At 44.3% G+C, this 24,137-nt stretch overlaps 1 protein-coding gene across 1 annotated transcript in view; it reads left to right on the plus strand.

Annotated features, from left to right (window-relative positions):
- The window catches only part of PERM1 (PPARGC1 and ESRR induced regulator, muscle 1), a 74,310-nt gene that overhangs the window by 37,884 nt on the left and 12,289 nt on the right, over positions 1-24,137 (plus strand). The gene's annotated exons all lie outside the window — the stretch shown is intronic.

Raw genomic sequence — 24,137 nt, forward strand, 5'->3', positions numbered from 1 at the left:
GGGATGGGCAAAACTGTCCATTCTGGCTCCTCTCTGTTTCTTGTTTTTCCAGTCTTAATTCCATTCTCCCTATTTCCACATCAGTTTGCATTTTAAGGGGGGAAAAGAAGCCATCATGAAAATTCATCAGTGTTTTAGTGCAAATTTATTTTAATATGCACATTTTTGTAGAAGAAGAAGAAGAAGAGGAGGAGGAGGAGGAGGAGGAGGAGGAGGAGGAGGAGGAGGAGGAGGAGGAGGAGTTTGGATTTGATATCCTGCCTTTCACTCCCTTTAAGGAGTCTCAAAGCGGCTAACATTCTCCTTTCCCTTCCTCCCCCACAACAAACACTCTGTGAGGTGAGTGGGGCTGAGAGACTTCAAAGAAGTGTGACTGGCCCAAGGTCACCCACCCATTTTTGTATAAGCAGCTTCCTCTAATCGACACTCTTTATTAGCAAAGCAGTCTTCCCTGTTATAATGCATTTTTGTATGTTATTTTCACTAACACGTGCAGTTTATGTGCACACTTCACGCTAGCTTGTGCATTTCTGTACTCATTGCTTGACTGGAGAATTGCATTGTAGAATCCAGATAATTTTGTGTGATTCCAGTGTGAATTTTCAAGGAGGGCTGTGTTTTGTTTTGCATCCTGCTTTGGAAAGGGCAAATCTAGGCTGGTCTGCCTTTAACTGGCAGCCGATTCAGATCATCCCCCTGCTCACTAGAAGGCAAGAAGCACTGGGGGTGGGTGGGCAATGTACCAGAGACCACATGCTAGTGGTTCAAATTATTGACAGACTATGGGTTACAGCCTGATTAATTCTACTCAGAGGTAAAGGTAAAGGTCCAGTTGCGGATGACTCTGGGGTTGCAGTGCTCATCTTGCTTTATTGCCGGTGTACCGCTTCCAAGTCATGTGGCCAGCATGACTAAGCCGCTTCTGGTGAACCAGAGCAGCACACGGAAATGCTGTTTGCTTTCCCGCTGGAGCGGTACCTATTTATCTACTTGCACTTTGATGTATTTTCGAACTGCTAGGTTGGCAGGAGCAGGGACCAGCAACAGGCGCTCAACCCGATACGGGGATTCGAACCACGACCTTCTGATCGGCAAGCCCTAGGCTCTGTGGTTTAACACAGAGTAGACCCACTGAAATTGATGACCCTTAGTCATGTTCACTGAGTTTACTCTGAATAGAACTAGCACTGGATATAACCCTTTATCTTTGCTCTTGGTGCTATTACCCAGCTTCTAAAGGAACAGGATCATTTAGCAGCATTCTGACTGGAGCGTTTGCTGTACAGATAAGCTCTGGTGATATTCAGAATGCTTCTAGATGCCCCTCAGGAATGGCTTTATAGCCCCATATGGTTTCAAAACTAATATATGGTTTTTGGCTCCTGCCCTATGGGGCCATAACCACACCATACATTTAAAGCACATAGCTGCCCTCTCAAAGAATTTGGGTAGCTGTAGCTTATCCCTCACAGTGCTATAATTTCCAACACCCTTAACAAACTCCCAGGATCCTTTAAGGGAAGCTTGTGCATGTTAAACGTGCTTTAGATGTAGGATGAAGATGTTACCAAAGCACCAATTGGATTTCCAGAGTTGTTTTCAGGTTTGTTTGTTTGTTTTGGGGGGGGGCCTTGGAAACAATGCCATCAGGAGGATCACTTCCATTCCATTCCATTCACACTGTCCATTAAGTTGCCACTCCCACAGCTATAATTCTCAGCATCCTTAACAAGTGACAATTCCTAGGACTCTTTGAGTGAAGTCATGTGCTTTAAATCTGCTTTAAATTTATGGTGTGAATGTGATGAAGAGCTGGTACTGGGGACTCACTTACACTTCCCTCACCCCCCTTTCAGTATCTGGTCACAAATATATAGGTTGAGTAGAGGAGAGCAGGTAAGCCTCCATTAGGACTGGTGGAACAGAAAGCAGGGAGCCCAAACAGTAGGCAGAGCCAGAGCCAATGACAAGCAGAGCCAACTAGTACTAGTTTTGTCCCCATCCTCTTCCTCCCTGCGAAATTCTACAGGAGGCAACACTGAGATGGAGGAGGAGGAAGCTGGTAGCCAGGCCCACCTCCTGGGCTAGATGTAAGACAGAAGACAGGCAGGTGCAGGTTGGCTGAGTTTGGCGGGACAGTGCCCCATTTCCCATAGTGGTGGATCACCCTCCTCTGCCCCAGATGGATGGCTGCCCCTCAAAAGCAAACACCATGCATTACTAGTAACCCTCCTAAAAATTAGAGATCTTCTCCTTTGGCAGCCTCATTTCAATGTGTTAGACCGCTGCACTCCAGTTCTGCTCAGTTTCTAATGTGTTCAACAGCCAGTAGCCTCCAGCCACCAGTGCTCCCACTGAAGCAAGCATCTGCAGCCGCCACCAGGACTAAGGGATAATCTCTAGCTGTTAGCTTGAACAAAAAGCCTAAAGTGTTCATCGCATCCACCATGACAATGCAGGAGCAGCGAAAGGTGAGGCCCTGAAAGAAGAATTGGGGCAAATGCCAGACAAGCTCATGAAACCTGCTAACAATTCCTTTTGGAGAAAACACAGTCTTCTTTGTCAAAATGCTTTTCTCAAATATAAATTTGCAGGCTGGGAATATTATGAGTCATTGTGGAAGACATTTCCTGGGGAGGGAAGCTAATTTATTTTCTTCTTTTTTTAAAAAAAACCAAAACTCTCCATTGCACGTGTGTGTGTGTGTGTGTGTGTGTGTGTGTGTGTGTCCTCCCCACCGCCTGCTGTTTGCTTTTTGTTGTGTAAACGCATAGGGCTGGACAGACTGTTTTTGTCCCACGCTTAAAGCTTAAGTGCCCCACTTCAGGTTGGAAAAACTGATAGTTTTATTTACAGTAAGCAGCTTGCAAAGTTGGAGGGTCTGGGCGTGTTTTTTGGCTGTTGTGCGGCAGGCTGCTGGGGCAGCACTCACACGCACTACTCCTGTGGCATCGGGAGCTTGTCTGGCTGCCAAAAGCCACACAAGGTTCCCGATGCTAATTATACCTATTGCATCCCACAGGCCTAAACATGGGGCAGACACAGGGAGTTGCCTTATTCCAGGTCAGACTATTTGTCCGCCATCTGGTCCAGCTCTGTCTACTCAGACTGACGGCAGTAACTCTCCAGGGTCCTTCCCAGCACCTGCCAACATCTCGTCCTTTTCAATGGGAAATGCCAGGGATCGGGGCCTTCTGCTATCATAGATTAAGCTCCAAAGCACTTCTCTTCCACCTCCCCCACCTATTTAAGAAGCCTGCAGAGCAGAAGCCCTGGCTTCTGATTTCAGCAAATCTTATTCAATCACCCCTTTGGCTTCTGTCAAATGTTAAGGACCAGAAACTTGGTGGGTGTTTTTTGTAAGAGAGAAAAAGAAGGAAGCTGAGGTTCGCAAAAAGATTAATCCTGTTGCAAGTTGTACATTTTGTACACAATCTAAGCATAGTTGTAGCCTTTATCCATTGCCAAATATCAAATACTCCCACAACCCATCCTTCAGAACATGTTACTCAGGCCATGTGAACTAATTCCTAGAACTGAACATAAGAGGCTGGCTTATAAGAAGAGGCTGACTGCTAGATCAGGCCAGTGGCTCATGTAGTCTAGATTGATTGATTGATTTGATTTTATTACGGCCATTGGCCCATATCTAAAACAATACATCAAGATTTATCCATAAACAAACAATTTAAACAGTTCCAAGTTAAAACACCCATATAAAACCAATTTTACTTCAATTAAGTAAACACTATATACAATAAGCTCCCTCTATGTCAACCGTAATTCAAATCCCTCGGGGATATGCATCTTAGTTCTGGCACTTATTGATGGTTCTTAAGTTTGGCTAAGCTGTCAGAGTCATACAGTGATCCATTTCTCCTCTTATGAAAAAAGACATTAATCAGGTATCTAGCGACTGCAAGGGATCTACTTGAGTCTTCGTCGTTTAATAAGTATATTATTTGGGCTTCCTGAGGTCTGTCAGCAATTCTCGATAAATATGGGGCCAGATACTTAGACCGTGAAGCCAAATGTAATGGACAACAGAAGATTATATGATATAACGATTCTATAGATCCACTTTTACAGTCACAGAGGAGTGAGATCTGTCCATTGGAGAGTCTGTTACCCAACACATTTGATGGGAAAACATTGAATCTGGCCTTTATAAAGGCATACCTGTGCATCACCACAGATAAGGTAGTTAAGTAAGATGGGAGTTTTGTTGGTGGTGTTAAGCCAAGGTTTATCGGCGAACAGGTGCCACCACCTGTCGCAATATTAAATTGTAAATCGATCTCCTCTAATCTGTGAGTTATAATTCTCTTGGCAGAAATTAAATCCAATTTTAGTAGTTCAGATGGGGATAGTCCTAAGGGACACAAGTTTCCCATGTATTATTTTTGCCCAAGGGCTAGGGAAGTCATCTCTCCAGAGACACTGTATCAGGTGGAGATTTGGGAGTTTATGCCATAATGCCAACCAGTAACAGAGGATGCATTTCCATAGTGTGGTTTCTAGAGATGTCACATTTAGTTCGAGTCGTATAGCTGTATTGCCTACACACCTGGGTAGTTTTAGCAACCTTCTTAGCAGCTGGTTTTGGATTACCTCCAATTGGGTTAGATTAACAAAGGACCCCCATATTGGGATTGCATATGCTATTGTTGCAATCACCTTTGCCTTGAAAACTTTTAACACTGATGGAATATGGAAAGCCCCATCTGAAAAGAAAAAACGCAGTAGCGCAAATGAAAGGGCTTTAGCTCTATTTAATACATATGCAAGATGGACCTTCCAGCCCATGTTGTGTTGGAGAAGGACTCCCAAGTATTGAAATTTAAAAACTTGGTCTATGGCTTTCCCGTCTATTCTCCAATTATAGGTTTTTCGACTCTTGGTGAAAATTAGGACTTTGGACTTTGCATGATTGATTGTAAGAAAATTTGATTTGCAGTAAGCATCAAAAAATTTTAAGGCCCTCCTAAGGCCAACTCTTGAAAAAGATAGGATCACTGCGTCGTCTGCGTAGAGTAGAAGGGGGCAACGATATTGGGCAAGACGGGGGGCGTGGATCATCTCTTGAGAATCTATAAGAGGCGCCCTCATATCGCTTATAAATAGATTAAAAAGGGTCGGAGCAAGGATACATCCTTGACGAACACCTCTATTGATGGTTACTGGATTTGAGAGGTCGCCTGCCGGAGTGATTCTTACCCTAGCGGCCGATCCGTCATGCAGTTTAGTTATTAGCCACAGAAGTCTTTTGTCTATTCCCCATCGTGCTAATTTCCCCCAAAGTAGTCCTCTGGGGATGCTGTCAAAAGCGGCCTTTAAATCAATAAAGGCCGCACAAAGTTGGCCTCTATTTGGGGCTGAATATTTCCGGGCAAGGTGGTATAAAACTAAGACATGATCGACCGCTGACTGATTCGATCTAAAACCAGCCTGTTCAGGCCCAATCAGGTTGTTTTCTTCGGCCCCATGTAGTCTAGAATCCTGTTGACACAGTGGCCAACTGGATGCCCATTAAGGGAATCCCCAAAGCAGGACCTAAGCACTGCCGCAGCAACCCTCTCCGTTTGTGATTCCCAGAAACTGGTATTCAGGGGCATCCTGCCTCAAGGGGAGTATGATGAACAAGAAGAGCTCTGCTTGATCAGGCCAGGTGGCTAGTTCAACATCCTGTTCTCACAGTGGCCAACCAGATGACCATTACTGGAAGCCAACAGCAAAGGGAATCTGGGTGCAACATGTATGATTCCCAGCAACTGGTATTCAGAGGCATACAGCCTTTCACTGTGGAGGTGGAGCATGGCCATCGTTGCTAGCAGCCATGAATAGCTTTCTCCTCCAGGACTTTGTCTAAACCACCTCCAAAGCCATCCAAGTTGGCGGCTATCACTGCCTCTTATGGGAATGAATTCTACAGTGTGTTTGGAAGTGGGGTGGGGTGGGGAGAGCGATCTGCACCAGCCGCCCCTGGGCCTGGTATATATATGTGGAGATGGAATGTGCTGCGTCCGCCCAGCGCCTGCTTCCCCGACTGGGAGAGAGAGAGAGAGAGAGAGAGAGAGAGACGAGGCACAGTGTGGGAATTCTCCACCCTCCTTGACTCAGAGCCATAGGTTATGTCTGTCCTGGGGCACAACCCAAGCACTCGGGTTAATGAATTACACAGGAGTGTGTGTGCTTGTGGGTGTGAGAGAGGAAGACGGCAGGCAGGCAGGCAGACGCACACCACCACACGGGCAGGGCGAGGTTTAGCTTCAGAAGTCAAGTATGCGGAGGCCTTTGACAAATTTTATGGTATGCGGTTTATCAGCCACCCGTCTGACAAGGTCTTGCTCAACCTGGTACTCAGAAGTGTGGGAAAAGAACTTCCAAGTTGGCGGAGACAGGCAGGCTTAACTCCTTCGTGCCCACTCCAGCTCAGCAGCCTCTTCCATGGTCTTTACTGCTTGCAGATCCACACCATACATTTAAATCACATCCAACACCTGTTTAAAACACATGGCTTCCCTCAAAAGAATTCTGGAAGTGCAGTCTGGTAAGGGTCTTGAGAGTTGTTAGAAGACCCCCACCCCCTCACAAACTACAGATCCCATGATTCTTTTTTTTTGGGGGGGGGAAGGCCTGACTGTTAAAGTGGTATAAGAGTAGATCCACCCCATACCTTTAAAGTGCATCCCAACACAGGTTTAAAACACATGACTCCCCCGCCACAAAAATGCTGGGAACTGTAGTTTGTTAAGGGTGCATTGGGAATTGTAGGGAGAAACTACCTTTCCCCAGATTCTTTGAATAAAGGTTCGTGCTTTAAATGTGTGTTGGATTCACTTTAACTATATTGTGTGACTTCTGTATTTGACAATATGGTTAAGAATATGGTTTTAAATGAGGATTAGGCAAACTTATGGAAGATAAGTGGTGAGTAATCCTGACAGCTATGGTCTGCCTCCACTGTCAGAGGCACGATGCCTCTGAATGCCAGTTACTGAAAACTGCAGAAGGGGAGAGTTACTGTTGCGCTGCTGTGCCTTTAACAGCTGAAGGGCAGACAGAAGCTCAATGGGTGCAACATCTCCTAGCATCACCACTCATCAGTCACAGCCAGTGGCATATTCCCAAGGGGGTTCAGGAGGGTGCACAGAGCACACTGTCTCCCTCTCTCCCCACTAAAGGTTCCACCCAAGGAGCAGGCTCTCCTCCTGGATCATCACCATTGCAGGAAGGCGTAACTAATTGTGTTGTTAATTGGTGTTGCCGTGTGTGGGACAGGCAAGCAGCTGCCAGCAAGCTGGGGCGTTATCGCAGATCCCGGTGCCATTCTTGCCATGGACTAAGAGGCCTTTCCTAATCATCCTGCAATTACAGCAGCTGCCTTGTGGCTTCCAGTAGCCTGTGACTACAGGGTGGAGTAATCCACTCACCTGTGCCTCTCTGTTCAAGCTCAGAGTATATTTAACATATTCAGCAACGTGTTCCTGAGCTGGGGCGTACATTGTTGCTTCCCATCATGAAATGATAAATGGCAAAAATGTGTGCATTAGTTACACAGGACTGAACTGCCCCAAAAGCAGTTCCCTTGTAAAAAAAAAGAAAAAAAGGAAAAGGAAGTTTTGCACAGTCTCTCTCTAAACTCTTTTCTGTTTGGCTCTTCTGCCAAAGAATAGTGGGAAGGAAAGGGGAAGCTGCTATTGTATTTGTTCCAATGCTGGGGGTTTAATATGTTCACACCTTGGCACCAAAAAAGGCTGCCATTCCCACTAATATGGAGAAAAGAGATTTCTCTAGGAGTAGCAATGAGTTCTCTCACTGTGATGCTTGCCCTGTCTAGCTTAGCAGCTAGGTCCTGGTGAAGGTGATGGGATGCAGCTCAGCTCGCTGGGTGTGTTTGCGTCTGGTTAAAGCAGGCAAAGAAAGGAACCTCCAAGATTCCTAGACCGTCTCACTGCTCATTCAATCCCTTTCCCCAGAGAACTCTGTGAATTGTAGATCTGTGACAGGTATTGAGATCTCCTAACCACTCTCAGCTATGGGCGTAACCAGGATTTCTGGGTGGGTAGGTGGGGCAGCCACAGTTGTTGAGCTTGCTTTTTTTTAGGGGTTCCACCAAAGTTTTTGAGCTGTTTTGAGCCATGATTCTTTGGGGGAAGCAATGGCTGTGGTGATAAATGTATCATATGGATGTGGCCTAAGACTGAACTGTTCACATTCTGTACATGGAATGTGGGGAGACGCTGCCATCTTGGCCTTTGCCTCAGGCAGAAAAATATCATGGGAACTCGACAGCTTCCCAGTGGCCCCAACACACTTGCCAGAGTCTGTATTTCCACACAACCGGTTCTCTAAACCTCTTGACACCTGCCCACCTTCTCCCCTATGCATGTATCATTGACTTACTTAGGTCAAGCCTCTCCCAAGAAGATAGTTGCTCTCTCCTGCTCCCCATTCAGTGTTTCTTAGACTTAGCCAGTGACATTAAATCCTCCTAGGACACTGTCAGGCCTTAATTTGAACTGGTTTCACTTGTAGCCCTTGAATGAGTTTGTCAGCGCCAGTCTTAAGTAGATGGATTTAAAAGAGTTTCAGACACATTCATGGTGGATAAGGATATCAATGACTATTACCCATGATGGCTAGGTTCTACCTCCACCATCTGAGGCAGCATGCCTCTGAATGCTAGTTCCTGAGAATCATTAGTAGGGATCGTTGCCGTTGCGCTTGGGTATTACTTGCAATGCCACCCACAGATGCCACAGAGCTATGCAGAACAATCATCTGAAGGATCTTTATTAAGACTGGCAAATAGCTACATCTGCCTAGGGGAAATCCAGAGAACACAGAATCACCCGTGAGCTCATCACATTTGATAGCAATGAGCCACCACCGCAATGACCTGGTTTCATCCGACACACACAGAGACTCTTAAGTCCGTGTTTCTGCCCAGATACCAACCCTGAGGAACCTCCGTTGTCACTCTGAAAGCTTTCCACTGAGACTACTGAGGTGGCATTGTTACAGATGCAAGGAAACAAAATTTGCATCCCCAGTTAAAAAAAAAAATCACAAGTGGGGAGATATGCTGTTGGACTTAAGTCCTGTTTGCAAGCTTTCCATAGTGATCTAATTGGCTGCTGTGAGAAGAGAAGTGGACTTTTTGACCCGATCCAACTTCTTATTCATCATATTCTCCTTGGATGGCTTTAAAAGGGGGTTAGATAAAGTCATGGATAAGGCTGTCAGTGACTACTATGTTTTACTCCAGTATTGGAGACAGGATGCTGTCCAATACCAGTTCCTGGGAATCTCATGTGAGGAGAGTACTGTTGCAGTCAAGTCCTGCTTATGGGCTTCCCATTGGGCAACTGTTTAGCCACCATGAGAACAAGACTATATGGGCCTTATATGTGATCCAGCAGGGCTCTTACATTCTTATAAAATGCCGTTCATTCTACCACCTCTGAATTATCCTGCTTCATTCTGCTGAACACACAGACTCCCTTTAGATATCTTAACTTCCAAAGGAATGCATAAAGAAACTGGAACAACTTGCAAAATTGTCAATAAGGCATTTATCACAAATCTCCCTAAATGGTATCGTGCACAGAATGCACAGAACTTACTGTAAACCAATGAGAGAGACCCACGTTCAAATCCCTGCTTAACCATGAACCTTCATTGAGTGACCTTGGCCTACTCTCTTAAACTTTCCACCTAAACTACTTTTCAGGGTTGTTGTGAGGATAAAATATTAAGGGAGGAGCATGTTTGCTTGCATGACCTTGGGCCACACAGAAGTTTTCAACTTTAACTACTTTGCAGGGTTGTGGTTATGAGGATTACATGTCGGGGGGAGAACCACATTTGCACACAATTCTGAGTATCCAGAAGGACAGGTGTGGATTAAAAAAAAATGTAAGAAAGAAAATCTCATTCAATGGGCATATTTTTGTACAATGAAATCAAGGCTGTCCCTGGCAAGCAGCGCTTATGAGGCTGCATATGTTGCCTTAAGGTTAGTTAACAATTAACTATGCTGCGAGAAACAACCCCTTTGAAAGGGTCCAGGGTGTGGCTGGTGGTGGGGTTTCCATAAACCTGGTGGGCACCAGTGAACAGTAGCCTTGGAAATTAACGAGGCAGCTCCCTCATCTGCAGCCCAGAAGCTCTTTTCAGGATGATTAACTGAAGTGCTAAGCAATTAACTTTTCACACTTGCAGTCTCTAATCTCTCCAACATAACTCAGAAGGGTGACAGACAGATTTGCTGTTTATTTATACAGGTTACTAAAGTGTGGGAAGAACAGCACTCTCCGGGATTTATGGCTGTGTTTCATGGCAGGTCTAGGAACAAGAGGCATCCGGGTTCCTTAAACACAGTGGGCCAAATCATCACTGGCAAGTGTCGAGATGGGCCATTCCAGTCATGACTAGGGGCGGAGGAGAAATTTTAATCAGTATGCATTTAAAGCCAAATCTATCAAATTTGCACTTTGTGAAACAATATTTGAACCGAAACACAGCTATCCTTCAAAATTCGCACTTGTCTGAACTTTGTGGTGCAGTTCTCTGACCGACCAGTATTTACAAAAAATGCAAATATTGGAAGATGGGAGTGTGCATGAAAATGAATATATTAGTGAAAATAAACATACAAAAATGCATTATATCATGAGAAACTGCTTTGCAGAAAGGCATACATTAGTCAAAACTGCATTAGTCAAAAAACATACATTAGTCAAAACTATTAAAATGTGTTTATAAGGAAAAAGACAAGAAATGCTGGTGAATTGTCATGAGGATCTTTATATATGATCTATATAATCTACCAGTATATAAAATATAATATATATAAAACACAGGGGTGTATGGGGTGTTAGAGTAGAGGTAGAACCTCTGGTGGGGGACATGTCGTGCTCCTTCTGGAGTAGTTTGTGGACCTTTTGTCCCCATCCTGCACTCAGCTCTCAACCTGTGGCTCCTAGAAGCTGTCAGCATGTGACAGTGGCCACATCCCAGGAACGGCTTTGACTGGGTGGCTAAACCAGGTAAGGGTAGCTGATGGGTCTCAAACCTTCGGTGAGTTGGAGATTTCAATGTGTTCATTCATATGCCCTTTCTGTCCTTTCCCCAGAATGATATGCAAAAATAAGAAATTAAAAAAATTAATCTGCATTAAAATTCTCATTTAAATGCATATTTAAATACAAATATAGAAATTAATCTCTAAATCCCTTTTTTCTCTCAGTTTATTACATGTATTTTATTTTATTTTTAAATCATTTTAAAAAAACAAAACCCAAAAACAAAACACCTTTGAGGCTGCAATCCTAACCTTTCTTATCTGGGCATAACCTTTGCTGAATTCAGTAGGACTTACATCTGAGCAGGCGCAGTAAGGACTGTGATGTTAGCTAAGAGCTACCTCACAAAATCTGTAGAAATGAGAAATCCAAAGGATAATTTCATCCTGGTCTGCAAATCGGTTTGGGAAGTTCAGATTATTGGTTGTATCTAATGTTGGTCTTCCTCAGCCTAGACCCAATGAAATGCATAACAGTGACCAACTGAGGTCCCAGGTTCTTCTGCATGCACTATATGCTACTACAAATGGTATGAAATACCTATATTTTAGATAAATCTTTAGCAATGGTTGCTATCGTCAGTGATGTGAAGAATATTACATATCTATTATCCAGTTCAGATAGGTATGTAATATTTAATGCAGTTAAATTCGTCATGAAGGCTCCTCAGCTTAGACAAGGCCACATGGCCTCCTTTGAGATTTAAAATCCTTTTTAATTAAAAATCTAGGTATTATTGATTGTATAGGTCAACTTTTTATCATTAGGTATGATTATTATATTCAATTTATGTTTCCATTTTCTATAGCCTGTATTTGGTTGCCATATTAATACATTTGAAGTATGAAGAAAAATGAATTCAGGCCTATTAATTTCAATGGGTCAGTTCTGAGAAGAGACCCTGAACAAAGGGACTGCCTTGATTCTTATACCTTTTGATTTTCATTCAGATCAATAGCAAGGAGGTGGGGGGAAGCGATATGAGGGGTGTGAAGAGTGGATTAACATAAGGTAAACAGGAGGTTGAAAGAGTTTCTGGAGGTGTCAATTTGCTGAAGGGCTCAGGTGGTAGGTGTCGATCTTCAGGTGGTATGTGTCGATCTTCGTGTTATTTAATTTTGGATCTGCTTAAAATGGCTTTTCCTTTATCTACAGGAAAACCTCCGCAACTGTTGATAATCAGCATGCAGGTGTGAGGCTGGATGTTTGAGAAGATGTTCAGGAAATGACTTAAATGTTAATGTGAAATCCTATTCTGCATTGCTATCAATTCGGGTGATAGCCTGATGTTTGCATACTTTTTGGAAAATAGGATTGCTTTATTCCGAGCTCATATCTGTGTGTATTCATGGTATGGTTTGCAGACCCAGTAGGAGGCAGTGTGGTGGATTGAGTTTTGGCAGCCTTTTGGATACAATATTGAGTCAAGTATATACATTTTGAAATATTTAGATTGTTACATTATTTTAAAACTACATTTTGGATACATTCAGAAAAGTACAGCAAACTACATTTTGGATACATTCAATACTTTTTAAAAGGATAGCTTCATGGAGAAAGAGGTACATGGCAACAGGCACGTTACGTTAAGATGATGCATTAAAAGGCACACATTATATTACATTCAATGATACGTGAAGAGACACAGTAAGATGGCATCTTCCCAACAATGCGTTTTTTAAGGCACAGTTTATTATTATTGTGGGACTTTGGGTAGGATGATATCGTTAGGATCATTTTACCTTTATTCCCCTCTCTGACCCTGACTCTCTTATGACATTGGCTACAACCCCAATTCACTAATTTCGAACTCCTTGACAGGAACACTTCTTTTCTTCAAGTTTTTAATTAAACATAGGCTTGCTTTACCTTACTTTCTACCACCACCCCCAACCTCTTCCTTTCCCCCCTCAAACCCACCCCCTTCAAATTTCGAAGCACTAAAAGGACCCCATGGCTTTTTCCATTTGTGAGTTTACTTTAATCTCAGTTACAGCAGTGGTTTCGTCCCCAGTCCCTCCTGCTATTTTTCTGAGCTGTAAGACAAAGAGGCGTTTACACTAATAGAGCCAATGGCCTTCAAAGGCTGAGGCAAACAGCTCAGCAGAGGGCGCATAGAAATGAATGTTCAAATGTGACCCCCCCATCTGTCCCCCCCCTTTCCTCCAAAAAACAATATTGACCCAAGACCCCTGCACGGCTGCTTTTAGTCAGAGGTTTTAGCACACAAAACTGAGGTTGGATTTGTGGGTTGTTGGGGTTTTGTTTTGTTTTTCTTTTCTTTTTAAAGAGCCAGCTCCCCCTGGTTTAATCTGAAGACAATATTACCTCTTAAAATGGAAACCAGTCTCACTGGGAGGGCAAAGGAGCATTTCTTACTCAGATGGTGAAAAAGAGACCTTGGGTTGCATCCAACCAAATTCAGAGTAGACCCACTGAAGTTAATGGACATAGGTTAGGCCACATTCACACCATGTGTTTAAAACAGCTTGACACCACTTTTAAACAAACAGGCATGGCTTCCCCCAAATAATTATGGGAGCTGTAGAGACTGGATGGCCATCCATCATGATTCATTTAGTTGGGATTCCTGTATTGCAGGGGGTTGGACTAGATGACCGTCAGGGACCCTTCCAACTCTACAATTCTATGGTTCTAATCTAAGGGAAGCTGAGAGTTGTACGGATACCCCTTATTTTCCCCTCCCAGAGCTACCATTCCCAGAGTGGTTTAATGGTCAATCCCTCTTCACAGGGAATTCTGTTAATTGTTGCTCTGTAAGTGCAACTCTCAATATCCTTAGCAAACTACAGCTCTCAGGCTTCTTTGGGTGAAGCCAAGGCTGTTTAAAATGTGTACAATAGTGTATGGTGCAAATATGACTTAAGTTCTACTCATAAGTTTTCTCCACTACTTGTGGTGAGGGCCAGTGTATGCAGTGGTTAGAGCACCGGACTCAGGCTTGGGAGGCCAGGTTTCAAATCGCCACGTGGCTTTACTAGCAATGACCTTGGACCAGTCACAGCTTCTCAGCTTAGTCTACCTCACAGGGTTGTTATGGGGATTAAATGAGTTGGGGAAGAATCTCCTTGGAGAAAAGGATGGGATAAAATAAATTAACTACTCGGAGTAGACCTACTGAAATTAATGGATGTATCTATTCGTTTCAATGGGTCTGCTCATTTAATGGACAGTCGTATCAATTCATTTCAAATGGGTAGGTCTAACTTTGGATATAACCTATTTTCTCCTACTTCCCGAGAAATCTAGGTGCTTCCAACTTGTCCCTAACAAAGCCACATGAGATAGAAGACAATTCTATTCTGCCTAAGCAGAAATGGAGGGTGAGAGATTTGGGATCTGAGTGGGGGACATTTTGTGGGTTTTCTCCCCCTTAAAAAGCCAAAGATTATGTTCAATTAAGAAGCACTAATGGGGGCTTGCAACTTAGGCCAAGCGGGAGGGGGAAAGAACCGGGTGGGGGGAGAGAGAACGAGACCAGGGTCATGGCAGAACAATGTCTTGTTGACATCACTTGAAGGAGCAATTCATGGAGTGGGAAGTGAATGCGGGGCTCGACGAAATATCTCTCTCCCCCCCACCCCAACTCAAATTCATCAAAGAGGACTCTGAACTCTTCTGTCTCCATTCTCCTCGCCCCCCACTCACCCCCAGGAGGAGCATCATTAGAGGAGGCTAATAGGGGAGGCTGGCTGCCATTTTGCCTCCAGCTCACCAGCTGAGGAAAGAAGCCACATTATTTTGCGCAGGGGTTTGGGGATGTGAGACAAATGGGGCTGAGGAGGGTGGTGTGGGGCAGTGGCGGGGGCGGGCGTGTCATCATGGAATGAAGGCTTGGGGGGCAGGAGTTGGTTAACCCATCTCATTAGTGGCCATATGACATCATTATCTCACATTAGTGACACTCTTGCCACAGTAATTGGGTAGTCTCTGGAATGGCCTGGACGACCTTTAATTATCGTGGCGGGCTTTTTCACCCTCTTTAATGTGATTCTTCTGTTTAATTTTCTTTTAGCCAATTCAGCACCAGACCTTGTTAAAATGCCATCATGGGGTTGGGGAGAGAAGAGTACAAAACCAACGCAGAGATGTTCTAAAGCAAAGGGCTGAAGGGGGTGGGATGAAAAGAGAGAGGTATCTCTGGGGACCCCAATCTCTTGGACTCTACTGTAACCTATCACCAGACCTTTGACCTCAAGCAACAGGCTAGGGAATTACCTCAAGTTTTCCCACTGCTGGGTTAATTCATGGATCTCTGTATAATTTATTTATTTATTGCATTTATATCCCACCTCTCCTCCAAGGTGATGCACACGGTTCTCTCTTTCTTCCAGCTAATCCCCACAGCAACCCTGTAAGGCAGACTAGGCTGAGAGACAGTGACTGACTCAAGGTCATCCGGTGAGCTTCATAGCTGAATGGGGAACTAGGCTAGACCCTGCAGGTCTCGCTGCTCTTAGTCCAGCCAGGTGCCCCAATACACACCCTTTTGCAAAAGGAAGGCATAGAAGAGCTTTTGGGTCTCATTGTTCAAATACAGCGTTAGGGAAGGCGTGAGAGAGCAGGACATGTGCGGGGAACAGGGTGGACTCAGGAAACTTTGGGCAAGCAATTGTTCAAGTGGGCTGTATGGTGGAATAAACTGGTGGAATTAATGGTCTGCCATCTAACCCAGGAATGGTGGACAACCTAAGGCCTCAATGTGGCCCTCCAGGAACCTCTACTTGGCCCACAAAACTCTGCTTCACACCCAGCTGGGATGTGTCCTGCAACTCTGATTATGCCTCTTGTTTGCCTGGAAGAAGGAAGGAGACGTGTGTGTGTGTAAGCTAGCCAGCTTGACAAAATGTCAAATTTCAATTCATTGCTCTGTTCACTTTTGCCTCTGGCCCCACCCAATGTTGGCATATGGGCCTCAGAATGTAATCCAGAAGGGAATCTGGCCCTCAGACTAAAAAAGGTATTGACTGCCCCTGGCCCAACCTCTCTGTCATCTTAACATTCCCCTAGAAACCAGCGCTGGGATATGTCCATACTACACAAGCAGAAAAACAAGTGTAGCAGCCACTGTATCTCCATCTCAAGAGTCAAGCCTCAACTCATGCTGGAGATTATGACTGAAATAATAATAATAATGTTATTATTTATATGCCGCCCTTCTGACTGTGTTGCCCCAGCTGCTCTGGGCGGCTTCCAGCAAAATAAAAAAAACACCACAATAAAACATCAAACATTAAAAACTTCCCTATACAGGGCTGCCTTGAGATGTCTTCTAAAAGCCATATAGTTATGGTATAGATTTGAGCCTATATATGAAGCAGCGTGCCTACTTTGGCTAAAAGATTGGATAAAACTGGAGAACAGAGACCTATTGGATTTAGAAGGTTTCAATAATTGGTACGGGTGGCACTCATATCTCTGGTATGAGAAGGTGAAAGTCCACAGGGCTTTCTTAAATCATATTTTCAGGGGACCAATATATCAGGTCTGGGAAAGAAATAAGAACCTTCTTGAAAGAAAAACACCATGGTGGATCTCACCGGTAGAGGTCTTAACAATAAAAAAAACCAACATGGAAGGGAAGACAGCCACTTACGAAGATTTGGTAAGAAAATCAGAACAAGGGCTTAAACTTAAACCGTATGAGGAAATAAAGGATCAATTCACCGGTTGGCTACAATATCATCAGGTGAATGATATGTTAAAGCAAGATAAAAGAAAAATGGGCTTTGAGGACAAGAAATCAAAATTCAATATAGAAATAATAGAAGGTAAAAACAAAACATTGTCTAAATTATATGACATATTACTGGAATGGCATACAAAAGACGAGGAAGTCAAAGAGGCAATGATTAAATGGGCAATTGACTTCGGCTATAACATCGAGTTTGAAAAGTGGTTGAAATTGTGGAATAGAGATATTAAATTTACGGCCTGTACGAGTTTGAGAGAAAATGTTTGGAAAATGCTCTATAGATGGTATCTTACACCGGCAAAACTGGCTAAAATCTATAGATCAGAAAATAAGACATGCTGGAAATGTGGTGAAGTGGAGGGAGACCTCTACCATATGTGGTGGCAATGCAACAAGGTGAAGGTTTTTTGGGAAGCAATTTATAATGAACTTAAAAAAGTTTTTAAATATACTTTTCCCAAAAGACCTGAGGCCTTTTTGCTGGGAATTATGGGTAAGGAAATAAAAAATGAAGATAAAAAAATATTTCTCTATGCCACCACAGCCGCAAGAATTATGCTGGCACAAAACTGGAAAACAGAAACTATACCTAACGTAAGTGACTGGCAGGTCAAAATGATTAACTATGCCGAGCTAGATAGATTAACAGGCAGAATACGAGACCAAGACGACCAGAAATTTCAAAAAAATTGGAGTAAATTTTGGAAATATATTGGAATGGATATATAGGAGGAACTGGCGGTATTAGAAAAACTTTATCAGCTAATAATTATAAACTTTAATAAACTAATTACGCAACCCGGGATTTATTTGATACTTACCAAAAGGGTGAAGGGAAGTCAAAGGCTAAGTAGAGCCTAATGTTTATATTTTTTTTTGTATGATTGTACGCTTACTTTTTGTATAGCATGAAAATAGGATGAATAATTTATGTTAAAATGTTTATTTTTGTATTTGTTTGTCCTTTTTTCTTTTTCCTTTTACAAATTCTGAATAAAAATTTACTGACTAAAAGCCATATAGTTGTTTATCTGATGGGAGGGTGTTCCCCAGGATGGGACCACATAATAATAATAATAATAATAATAATAATAATAATAATAATAATAATAATAATAATGTTTCAGAGCAGACCCACCATCAGAAGAGATGTTTAAACCTGACTCCATCCCTGTGTCATTCCCTGGAATCGTGCAGTTTGGCCTCCGGGGGCGGGGGGGAGGAGGAGGACAGGACACAATCCATATACACTATATGCATTATATCTTGATTTTCCCCCACTTTGTGGCTCATAGTTGCTCCAGGATGTGGTGTAAAATTGGGGGGAAGGCACCCAGATTAAATCACACCCTTTCCCAAATCTTGCTGCTCTGATCAAATTTTGGCACATTGCCACTGCCAGTCAGTGTAGGCAATGCTGAGCTAGGCAGACCAGTGGTCTGATTCAGTAAAAATCAGTTTCCTCTGTTCTTATGTCTTAAGGGAAAGGCCATGGCTTGGTGGTAGAGCAACTGCTTTGTGTGGTCAAGGTCCCAGGTTCAATCCCTGGCATCTGCAGATAGGATGGGGAGAAACTCCAACCTGAAACTTTGTAGAGCTGCTGCAAGTCAGTGTGTAGGCAATGTAGAACTAGATTGACCAATGGTCTAAATAATTCACTATAAGGCAGCTTCATGTGTTACTGTGAGGGCAGATAGAACTTTGGGCATGCTTAGGGACCATGAAATGCTGGCTGATGCTGTGTGTGTGTGTGCGTGCGCAAAGGGCCTTCTCGGTAGTGGCACCCTCCCTATGGAACGTCCTTTCTTCAGATGTCAAGGAAATAAACAACTATCTGAATTTTAGAAGACATCTGAAGGCAACCCTGTTTAGGGAAGCTTTTAATATCTGATGAATTGTTGTATTTTAATGTTTTGTTGGAAGCTGCCCAGAGTGGCTGGGGAAACCCAGCCAGATGGGTGGGGCATAAATATAAATATAAAACAACAACAACGCCAGTCTTGAAAGACCTACATTGTCTCCCAGTACATTTCCAAGCACAATTCAAAGTGTTGGTGCTGATCTTTAAAGCCTTAAACAGCCTCGGTCCTGTATACCTGAAAGAGCGTCTCCCCCCCCCCCATTGTTCTGCCCAGACACTGAGGTCCAGCTCTGAGGGCCTTCTGGCAGTTCCCTCCCTGCGAGAAGCAAAGTTACAGGGAAACAGGCAGAGGGCCTTCTCGGTAGTGGCACCCGCCCTGTGGAACGCCCTCCCATCAGATGTCAAAGAAATTAACAACTATCCGACTTTTAGAAGACATCTGAAGGCAACCCTGTTTAGGGAAGCTTTTAATATCTGATGAATTATTGTATTTTAATGTTTTGTTGGAAGCCGCCCAGAGTGGCTGGGGAAACCCAGCCAGATGGGCGGGGTATAAATAAAGTATGATTATTATGATGATTATCATTCACACATTCACGTGTGTACACATGTGTAAACCTGGATGGGAGCAAGAACATAATGGAGTGTTGTGAATGAGGACATCAAAGAGCAATGCTCCAGACTGCAGCATTTTGTTGTAGGTCACAGTTTTGTGTTAAAATCATTTGCTTTCTTTGAGTGTTTGGGGGGGGGGCAGAGATCCCCAGCATTTCCAGGGTTAAATCAGTCTCTCCCCAGCACTACCCCAAATCTCTCTTTCTCAACTGCTAGCTTAATTCAAGTCAGATTGAATTTCGGAAGGAAGCAGCTGTCGCCACCCCAGGAAATCTTCACCGCTGCTCTTGCGAGGAATCTGGGGGCTGCAGCTTGGGGGGCTACTGGGCACATGCCGCGTGATGATTGCAATCTGACTTTTCCCTCCCTGGGTTGCACTTTGAAGCCCAAGACAGTAGGTGGGCCAGGTCAGGAGAGATCAGTGTGGAGCTAGGCCCGCCGTGAGTTTGGAATAACAGCTTCCATCTTCCAATCCTGCCCGTTAGGCCTTGGCAAGAGTAAGAAAGGGTGGGGGTAAGAGTAAGAAGAGAAGGGAGCGCTGCAAGAAGACTAATTGAATCCCGCAGATGTGAAACAGATTCTGGCTCCAGTGGGGGTTGCAGCCAGCCAGCGAGGGGAGCGTTTCGACCTACAGAGGAATTAATCAGCTGTGTTAGGAAGGGGAAGAAAAGGCGGCCTGGCCTTCTCTCTGCACTAGGATGTGAGTCACAGCCCGCGAAAGACTTCTGAAGCAGAGGGGGAGAACCTCCAGATGTTCCTAGTCTCTAACTCCCATCTTCCCTAGTCACCTTGGCGATGCTGGATGGGGCTGGTGGGAGCTGGAGCCCTAACCACATCTGGAAGGCCACACAGGTTCTCACCCCTTCCTTCGAAAAGCATGCCGCTGCAAGGATTTATGTGGTTCCCTAGAGGCATTGGAGAGATGAGCTGGGTGAGAGCTGGGACCAAGGTTCGCCATTGCCAAGGGCCCCTGGAACATAGGAAGCCACCTAATATGGAATTGGACCAATAGTAGTAGCTCTGTACCATCGACAGCAGCAGCAGCAGCAGCTGCTCTCTTGGATTTTAGATAGGCGACATTCCCAGCCCTACTTGCAGTTGCTGCCTGGGACTGAACCTGGGACTTTCTGCATGCAGAGCAGGTGCTCTAACACCAAGTGATAAGTACTCCTAACAAACATAGGAAGCTGCCTTATACTGAATCAGAATTTTGGTCCATGTAGCTCAGTACTGCCAACAATGACTAGTAGCAGCTTTCCAGACATATCTCTCTCTCTCTCTCTAGGCCTACCTGGGAGATGCTAGCAGTGACTGAAGCTGGGACCTTCTGCATGCCCTCTGCCGCTGTTGTGCTTTGCATGCCCAAAGCCCCGTGTTCAGTCCTTGGTTAAAAGGATCTCGGAGGTAGGCCTGAAAATGAACTCCTGGTCTGAAATGCTGCAAAGCTTCTGCCCAAAGAGTGGGCAGTGCTGGTTGAGCAGGACCAATGCTCTGACTTAAAAAAAGGCAGCTTTATATTTTGTGGAGCTTACATGTTCCTCATGTGCAGCACCGTTCCCACTAGGATCTAGCTGTTTGGAAGAGGGTGGCATTGTTCTGTCCCCTGGGGACACCTCCATGCACCTCCATGCAAGCACATAACTCAAAATTGGCCATCCTGGGCCGTCATCCATCTCTCTGTCCTTGAGTGACACCTAGTGGCCAAAGCAGAAAACAGTTCTTTTCAGATTGGGTGGGGATGGTAATGCCTTACCTGAACTCTTACCTGAATCATAGAATCATAGTCTCAGAAGGGATCCTGAGCGTAATCTTGTCCAAATCCCAGCTATGCAGAAATCTCGACATGCGGTCTCCCATCCAATTTGAAACCATATTGGACCCTGCTTAGCTTTGCAAATATGCTAGCAGGTTTTTTTCCATTGCTGCACCACTAGGAGGGGTAACAAAAGGGCTGTCTAGCCTAGCATCCTGTTTTCTCTTTCTCATTTAATCCCCTCAACAATCCTGTGAAATATGTTAGGCTGAGTGGGGATTTGAACTCTGGTCTCTCAGGTCTTAGTCTAATAGTAGAAGGAAGTCAGTATAGGGGTTGAAGAGCTTCCAAATGCTCTCCTGCCCAGGCACTGACCAGACCCAAACCTGCTTGGCTTCAGCAAGGTTGCTGCATAATGCACCATTATGCAAGTGAATGGATTCAGAGCTCCTTCACTCCGTTCATGTACGGCAGGAAAGAAGGCTGAGATTAGAAGTGTGGAGGTCCCTCCCCCATACACATTGCACCCACCAACAAAAATAGTGTGGGGTAGGGATTAATGCTTGTCTAGACTGGTAGCAAAATAGCTTGGGGTACCGTAGGTCTTTAGATGCTGAAGAAAATCCCAAAGGCTTCAATACCCATTCAAGAACAGAATTATTTTGCAATGAAACCTGCTTTTCAGGAGCGTGGCCAGCAGATGGCAATCTTCAGCCATGGTCCTGCAGCACTGTTTTCACTTTCCCAGATTTTGAGGAAATAATGGCCAATGGTTGAGGGTATTGGAAGTTTGCCCATTAGGGCAAATAGCAGGCTTCCCCACCAACCTTGGCAACACCCACCTTGCTGCCTTCTTGCTTACATCTAGTTGATGGGATGGCCCTGCCTGGCAGCTTCCTCCACCTTTGTCTCAAGGTCCACCTACACTTCCTTTTGCACTGTGTTTCTATGCACAAGTCTGGGCTTTCCAGGCCTGAGTCCAAGCGGTTTCTTCGTCTTCTATGTCCCACATTTTACCCTTGAATTGGAGCAAACAGCAATCAGTTTTTCAGTGGATTGCTGTTTGCTCCAATTCAGTGGAAAAACATGTGTTTTCCCAGGAAAAACATGGGGTGGGGGCAATAACAATGCTCAGACACAGACCTGGAAAGCCCAGACTTGTGCCTAGAAATCACACTTACGAAAGTACCGGTAAGTGTTGATGAACGCATGGTGCTGCCCTTGTAGAATTCAGCAAGGAAAAGGATGAGGGTGAAACTAGAATTAGTTGGTTTTGCCTGTCATAGACTGACTCTAGCTACTGTTTGGATTCCTTGCATTCTGCCCCACAAGTCCCAATGGGCAGCAGCCACTACTGAGAACTATCTATAACACTTGCTTACCATAGATCAAAATAGAAAAATTGTCACACATCCATCCCCCCCCTTTTTTTCCCCTGGGGAGGACAAAAATTCTATCCCCAGTATATGTTTTTTGGAAACTATGGAGTGTGTTGAGATCTTGTGTGATGTGCAGCATTTTGTTTTTTACTGTAACACTATTAATAGCATTTCCTGCTTTCAGCTTTTGAGTCTGGCTGGCAGCAACACATGTCTGGTGTCTGTGGCAGTGTGTGGGTTTCTCCAGTTAATCTCTTAACAAAAAGGAACTTTACCATAACTATGGTTGGGGGAGGGGGGAGGAAGGCAGTTAGTGGGCGAGAGTCACTGGGGCATGTTTACATCCTGTTTAAAATAAGGGGATAAGAAAACCCACTTCATCCTTTACTCAGCAAGCTCTTCTTAGGACCCCTGCCAGACGTCCTTTATATTGTGCATTCAGGATTATTTATGCTCTTGATGCTGTCAGAATAGTCACATGCAATCCTGCTTTCAATGCTGTGTGCACATGCAAAAGTCTTGGGCCCGTCACGCTGCTTCCTTTCCAGTCAGTGCATTTTCTGTAACTTCCTTCAGAAATCCCATAACTTTTTAATACCACAGCTGTTCTGTTTTATTTCTGTCCTGCTTTTGTTGTGCCGTGGCCCCTTTGGACAGCACTAATGTGTTGCACTGCAGAACAAACTAAAGCAGGATAAATCCACCATGGATGCACTTTTGTGGTGTCAAGAACACACCCGCAATAAAACACCCGCCTGGAGGTGATGTGAAAGGGGAAAGGGTTGATTTCTGAACAGACATTTTAGTCATTTAGTGCAGTTAGACTGCCACTCTAGGATCAGGGAGATCAGAGCTCCCATTCCCACTCAGCCATGATGCTCACTGGGCCACCAGTCTCAGCCTAACCTACCTCACAGAGTAACTAACTAACTAACTAACTAACTAACTAACTAACTAACTAACTAACTAACTAACTAACTAACTAATTTGCATACCATCCTTCATACATAGGACTCAGGGTGGTTCACAGCATAAAAATACACGATAAAAACACAAAATACATAATAAAAACAATAACAAAATGCAACTATTACCCCCTCCTTGCCCCTTGCCATCCCTCAAACACATTTTAAAGGGTATAGGATGTTAATGAGCCTTATCTATCCTCTATCTATCTATCTATCTATCTATCTATCTATCCCCCGCCCATCTGACTGTGTTGCCCCTGCCACTCTGGCTGGCTTCCAACATAATAAAAACACAGCAAACATTAAAAACTTCCCGATACAGGCCAAAGGCCTGGTTGAAAAAGAACATTTTCGACTGGCGCCTAAAGGTGCATAATGAAGGTGCCAGCTGAACCTCCCTGCGAAGACCAGCTAGGGAAGGGGAGAACTGTGTAATACTCCTTCCACAACACCTGGAGGTGCTGGTATCAAAGTCCCCATCCTTGGTTTGATACCAGAGTGGACCTACTTGCATTTGAATAGCTCCTCTCAAACACATCCAATATTTCCTGGACAGACCAGAGATGGGGGACTGTGGAAATCCAGAAGTTATTGAACCACAATTCCCAACACCCCTAGCCATAATCCATGGAGATTTGGGCTGCTGGGAGCTGTAACTCAGCAACATCTGGAGGGCCAAAGGTTCTCTCATACCTGCCCAAAATCTCCCCAACAACCTGGCTAAAAAAGGAGCAGTGATTTGCCAGGTACCAGAA

Source organism: Podarcis bocagei (assembly GCF_964188305.1).
Source record: "Podarcis bocagei genome assembly, chromosome: 7".
In the NCBI taxonomy this organism is placed as follows: domain Eukaryota; kingdom Metazoa; phylum Chordata; class Lepidosauria; order Squamata; family Lacertidae; genus Podarcis; species Podarcis bocagei.